The sequence below is a fragment of the Pseudoliparis swirei genome, chromosome 8 (genome assembly GCF_029220125.1).
Source record: "Pseudoliparis swirei isolate HS2019 ecotype Mariana Trench chromosome 8, NWPU_hadal_v1, whole genome shotgun sequence".
Lineage (NCBI taxonomy): Eukaryota > Metazoa > Chordata > Actinopteri > Perciformes > Liparidae > Pseudoliparis > Pseudoliparis swirei.
The window spans coordinates 254863-261632 of record NC_079395.1 but is presented as its reverse complement, the minus strand read 5'-3'; positions in this window follow the sequence as shown (position 1 = coordinate 261632).

The window sequence follows — 6770 nt, the reverse complement described above, 5'->3', positions numbered from 1 at the left end:
AAAGTTTCATCCAGCTGAACTCCTTTCTGCTCCATTTCACCTCTCAGGAGCAACGACTGTCTGAGTTTCACTTCCTCAGAAGCGACTCTGCTTTTGACTTCTGATGTGAACAACATGTGACGGTTCAGTGAACGGGCGGTCAGCTTTAGTGGGAGGGAACCAGGAAGTGTGTGGACAGAGTGCAGCCGCCTGTGTTTGAGAGCAGGAGGAAGAGGAGGGGCTTATCAAGCTGGACTTCATTCCTGGAGGAGGAGCGGCGCTGTGAATGTGAACTTTGTTCTCATTTACAGACAAAGACTCTGTTACAACCTGCTCCATGTTTACATCACCTCACTTTCTTCATTTTAACATATTTATGTGCTGCCCAGATGTTGATGATTGCTCCATATTTCTACAACTCTTCCTCAAATCCAGTTTGCCTGCTGAGGTTTGTCCCAGTGGTTTGTTTGTCCTCCTGAACCAGTTTGCTGCCTGTCATTGAAACAGCCGAGCAGGTAGAAGCAGTCGTCAGGAGCCTCCCTCACAGAGTCTAACGCCCCCGGCTCGCCCTCTGCATGCCTTCATGTTATAAATCTCTCTGCAGACGCCATCTCTACATGTAACTCTCTGGGTCAAGTCGACGCTCTGATGCAGCAGCTGTCTCAAGTGGAACACGACAACAGGATCTGACATGAGATGCCGAGGCAGCGAGCAACCAGTATGATGATGAATACTGCCTCTGTTATTCTCCACGAGCACGAGGGCTCAGAGGCGTAAGCTTGTGACTCCTCTTCACGACATGCAACATGTGTTTTAAAGCTAGACTACAAGTATAATTCATATGTGGAGGTCAGAAGTTGTTCAATTACTCCATGAATAATTCCATGATCTCACACCTTAATATTGTTGCCACAGACCAAGAAACCAGTTTGTAGAACAGGAAGTCGGCAACCAGCCAGACTCAGTTGAAGGTAATGGTTCACCGGACGCTGGGGCGGAGTAATAAATGGGTCGAGGAACCACAGGACCGCAGAGTACTTCCACTTTTTAGTGGACTGAGCTGCACTCCCGCTGCGCTTCGCTCTCTCTCTTCTCTCTTTGACACGTGTTCTGAGACTTTTCCACCCACGGCGGCAATCTCCTCTGCCATGAAACACATATGTGCGGTTGGTTGATAGTAGTGTTATTACGAGATGTGCCGACAGGCGTGTGTCGAGTAATGGAGGCGTTTCCTCGGCCGTATCGAGGCGCTTGCTTTATTTAGGGAGGAGCCAAAATGATGACGCCCGAAGCCTCGCTGCCCGGCTGTACCACGTGACTGTCAAGTTTTATGGGTTCAGATATTGCCGAGGTTTGACAGCAATATAAACCCCTCATTCAAAATATGGGTTGTTGGTTGAGAGTTTAGAGAGTTTAGAGAGAGAGATAGTTTGGGGAGTTAGGAGAGTGAGGCGAGAAGGACAGGTGATAAGATGGAACTGTTGAGAAACTGTTATTTCTGAATACAAATGAATAAATGTCCCTTGTCCTGTACATCACTGTCCAAGTTACACAAGCATATTCAGTCCCCTTCCTAGTTACACACACACGCTCACTGTCCTCTGCCTGCTTAAGCCCATGCCATTTTCCTAAAGTGACATAATAACATTATTACACAACCTACCACACATCATACATGACATTCCCATTTTGGGAACATTTTACACACAGAATACATTAAAAATATTTTATTATGCACATATATATGATCATTTTTTGGACAAGAAATGATTTGGTTGCATACATTTTATAATTCATAGTCATTCCCAACAGCCATACAACAGACACAAAATGCAATGCATCACACAGTTAATTCATAGATACAGCTGCCTGTGATTAAGTGCACTTGGCCAGCAGGGGTTTCGTGAGCACATGAAGCTTCGAGACATGAACCCTTTCTGAACCAATATGGCTGAAGTGGTTGATGCCTCATGAGGCTTCATCTCACCATCACTATGGTTGATAGTAAAGTACAAACAAATAGTCATAAAAGCAAATACATACATTCAAAACTTACCAGGTAGTCCCCACGGCTTCTCCGCACCTTGTTCCAAACGCTTTTATCTTTTATAAGCTCCGGTTTCTGTAAGCATATAAAGAGTTGTGCTCGTATAAAGTTCAGGCGGCGACAATATATCTTTTCCTCCATTTTATCGGCAGGACGATGACGAGCGGAGCTGCTCAACGCTGATTGGTTGACGCATCTATGACTCGCGGCCGCTTTTGCTGCCAGAGTTGGGGAAATTGAACTCACTACAATCAACGTCAGCCGGCCTGTTCGCTGTGTTCGCCCAGTTCGCCTTCTTCAAGGACAAACCCTCTGGTCGGGTTGCTTCAAACGCTGGCCTGATGCGCCGTGCTCGCTGGAAAACACGCAGCCACGCAGCTTCTCACGCAGCTTTGCATTGACTTGACATGTAATCTCGACGCCGCCAAAATTTTGACGCGTCCGGTGTGAACAACACACCATTGGTGTGGCGTGTCCACGTTGAGTTGTTGCTGGTTCAAAACGCCTCGGCGATGACGTCATCACTCGTGTCCTCGGGTGGTTTCACAGCGTCTCCACTCAATGATCGCTCGGCTCATTGCGGCTCATTGCGTACTACCTTTGTTTGTCTCAGCAGATGTTTTGATGTAAATATTACAGATGTTTGGTCACACGGTAGAAGTCATCACGTTATTCTATAAGATTCACTAAAGTTATTCAACAGATGATTGTCAAGAACAGGTCTGTGAGATGAGTAAAAACGATCTGTGTGAATATCAATCTGAGACCGGCCTGCACCGTGAGGGCCACACTGCCCTCTAGCGGCCATCGGTGGTAAGACCTCTATTAAAAAACCCTAAGTTCAGAATGCCAACAGTTGGATAGATAATGTCAGTAATAACCTTATGTTTACAATATCATTTCTGTTTTTATTGTGTTATAATATATATATAACAGGCCAGTGATTATTATTTCTCTTTTCTTTTCAAAGATAGAGAATCAGGGCGCTTCATAATTAATATAATACATATTTGAACTTATTAATATATAATATAAATTGTATAATGATATATTATATATATCTGATCTTATTTGGCATTTTTTTGGACTGCTTTATTTTTGAGAAAATATCCAAAATGCAAAATGTTTATTTTAACAACTATTTGCAAATAACCTAAATGTAATTCCAATATGAGTTTTAAAACAGCGTCATCACGTGGGAGGGTCTCAGCTGCCTGTCGAAAACACAGGAAGCTCACTTCCGTTAGTTCATTCTGTAGGCAACTTGTAGTTTACAGACCTCGTTCGGATCTCCCATCATGCACTGGGCCAGGCAGTCCGTGGAGAAGCAACTGCAAGCGCCTAGCTCTCGTGAGATTATCGGTGCCCAACGTGATCATGACGTCAGGGCCAGTCGGACCACATCTAACCGCGCATGCGTGGTTCGGAGAAGGACTCTGCGGACCTTCTCCTCTCCCACGAGCCTCCGGTGTCGGTCTCCGTGTCTCCGGGAGAAATGCTGAGACTGTTGGTGAAGCAGCAAGTCCACGCAGCTTCTGGAGACACGTTGGGGCTGATTGACAGATTAATCTCAGATTATGAGGAGGACGTTTCTCGTTTTAGAGAACATGAGCGACACAGATCAGGTCGGTGCTTCTTCTTCCTGGTCGGTGTTACACCCCTACTGGTTTTCAAACCTACTGGTTTCCCTACGCGTGCGTGTGTTGTGTTCTCTTCACATCTGCAGCGGGGCTCTGTCTCGCTCACCAGATTCATCACACATTCACAAACATATTGCTGGATCTTCAAGCCTCCGTTCATATCCATTTAGGCGATTACGATTGTAGTGAGCAGTGCATCACAGCCACGTAGGAATAAATATTTAATAAAAAATAAAAATAAAAAGATCGCCCGACCTGGTTTCGATCTGTCACGCAAAATGAGACTGCACTCTAAGCCGCTTAGTCTGAGCGCGCCACCAGATATTGGTTTCAACTCAAGTAATTGATATATTCAACCATTCACATCTTTTGTTTCATGGAACAGTTTGGCGGAGGGATCTGAAACAACTGGTTACCTTGTTCGGATATTTACTTTTAAACATGTTTAGCGATGCTTGTTAGCAACGCAACAGCCACAAATATCGACAACAACTAATTGACTTCGTTGAGTATAATGACGATGGTACTGTGAACAGAGATTAGAAACATTGCGAACACTGAACAACAGGAAGAATGGAATACTCGTAATGTTCCATCTACAGAACAATGTAGAACATATTGCTGGAGCTCTTGAAGCCACATGTCACATCTATTTACGATTGTACAAGTGAGCACTACACATCACACATGAAGAAACACATATTTTTATAAAAAGATCGCATCATGATACAAAAATAATATTGATAAACTGTATTGACATAATTCAAGAGTTTAGAAAATGCTGCTGCTGCTCTTTCCACATCTTGCAATCACAATTCCAATCAAGCAAGGACATAATTAGCACCATCTGTATAAAATGACACTGTCAGACAAACAACGTAAGGGAAAAAGACAAGAAGCTTGATGGATCCACTTATGGTGCAAGAATTGCTACTTCAGTTCAAATAACAAACAAATCATTCCTTCATTTCCAAAAAAAAATGATGTCTGAATATTATTTATAAAGCATCACAAAAACATGTTTGAAGTATTTGAATATCCGCAGGTATTACTAATTGTTTCAGGTTGTTGCCTCGACTTCAAACTATTCCCATGACGCATCACGGTTGTGGCGTAATGGATGAATATCAAAATTACTTGACTTGCAGTTAATATCTAGTGGCGTAGCGCATAGACTGCTAGCTATAGGAGTCGCCAGATTTTGCTTGAAGGAGATTGAAACCAGGTGCTAAGTATGCGATCTTTTTATAAAATATGTGTTTCTTCATGTGTGATGTGTGAGTACTCATAGCTCTGTACAATAAATAGATGTGGACATGTGGCTTCAAGAAAAGCTCAGCAATATGTTCATCATTGTTTTGCTGGAGGTGGAGATGAACATTACTAGTATTCCATTCTTCCTGTTGTTCAGTGTTCGCAAATTGTTTCTAATCTGTTCATGTACCATCATCATTATATACTGCTGAGGTACCATCGCCGACAATTAGTTGTCGGTATTGTTTAACTGTGTGTGGCTGTTGCGTTTCGAAACATGTTTCAAAATGTAAATATTCGAACAAGCGTAACGTTTCAGATCCCTCCGTAAAACTGTTCCTAATGGAAACAAAAGATGGATTAGTTTGAAACCAAGGTCGGTTTCCAGGTCGTAAGCGATCTTTTAGTTTTTTATTTTTCATGACGCAGCGATTGCTGCTCGCTTATACAATCGTAATGCAGCGTGGGATATGAACGGGAGGTTTGAAGCCTCCAGCAATATGTTTGTGAATGTGTGACGAATCTTAGTGAGCAGAGACAGACCGCTACACGATGCTGAAAGTGAACACAACACACACACGCGCGTAGGGAAAGCCAGTAGGTTTGAAAATTGACCAGAGGGGTGTAACACCGGTGCTTCATACTCGTTTTACGGCTTTACGTCACATTAGTCCGTTTCCAGCTCGTTGGCGATTTGTAGTCAAGCGAGACTTTTGAAGGTGAACATGGTTCGTCTCAGCTCTCTCTCCGACCATAAGAGTGACGTAAAGCGGTCAGTGTCGTAAAGCGGTCAGAGTGTCTGATCTCTCTGGTGTTCTGCAGCCTCAGTCTTTGATGTGACTTCAGCTCCAGAAGCTGTGGTGAAAGGGTTAAACTGCATTGAGTGCAGCTGGTCCTTTAGTCTGAGTTGTTTCTGATGATTATCTTTTGAATCAAAATTACAATTTAAAACACCATCAAGTCATTCAGGTCACAATCTGAGTTGTGGTGTTTCCGCAATCTATTAAGGATCAGATTATAATCTGCATATAAACCAAAACAACACAAAGAGATGTGAGACATTGTTAGTGTGGGAACGTATTTATTTCAGCTTGTTAGAAACTGAACAATGAGAATGGTTTAGTAGCTTTATATTAATAAAGTAATACTATGAACCAGGTTGTTTATATTAATTAAGTAATACTATGAACCAGGTTGTTTATATTAATAAAGTAATACTATGAACCAGGTTGTTTATATTAATAGTAATACTATGAACCAGGTGTTTGTATTAATAAAAGTAATACTATGAACCAAGGTTGTTTATATTAATAAAAAGTAATACTACTGAAACCAGGTTGTTTATATGAATAAAGTAATACTATGAACCAGGTTGTTTATAGAATAAAGTAATATTATGAACCAGGTGTTTGTATTAATAAAGTAATACTATGAACCAGGTTGTTTATATGAATTAGGGCTGCAACAACGAATCGATAAAATCGATTATTAAAATAGTTGTAGACGAATTTCATTATCGATTCGTGCATGTGCTTGCGATTATTCTGACTCAATAAGTCACGGAGTATAAACAAAGTTGAGTTGAGCGTAGAGCCAGGAGAAACAAGAGCCGGAGGGAGAGCGCGGCTGCATTGTGAGAGCCAATCAGCGCTGAGCTGCTCCTCTGTTGAAGCGATGAATCTAATTGGCTGCTGCTGCTCACGTGGCGCTGGATGCGGAAGTCATTCACGTCGTCGGAGACATTCACGGAGCTAATGCGCCTCGGGTGACGTTATGAACCCAGACACCAGGGCGCTACATGTCCGCGGCAATGTGTGGCATTTCCACAAAGAGTATAACGGAAATGAAAA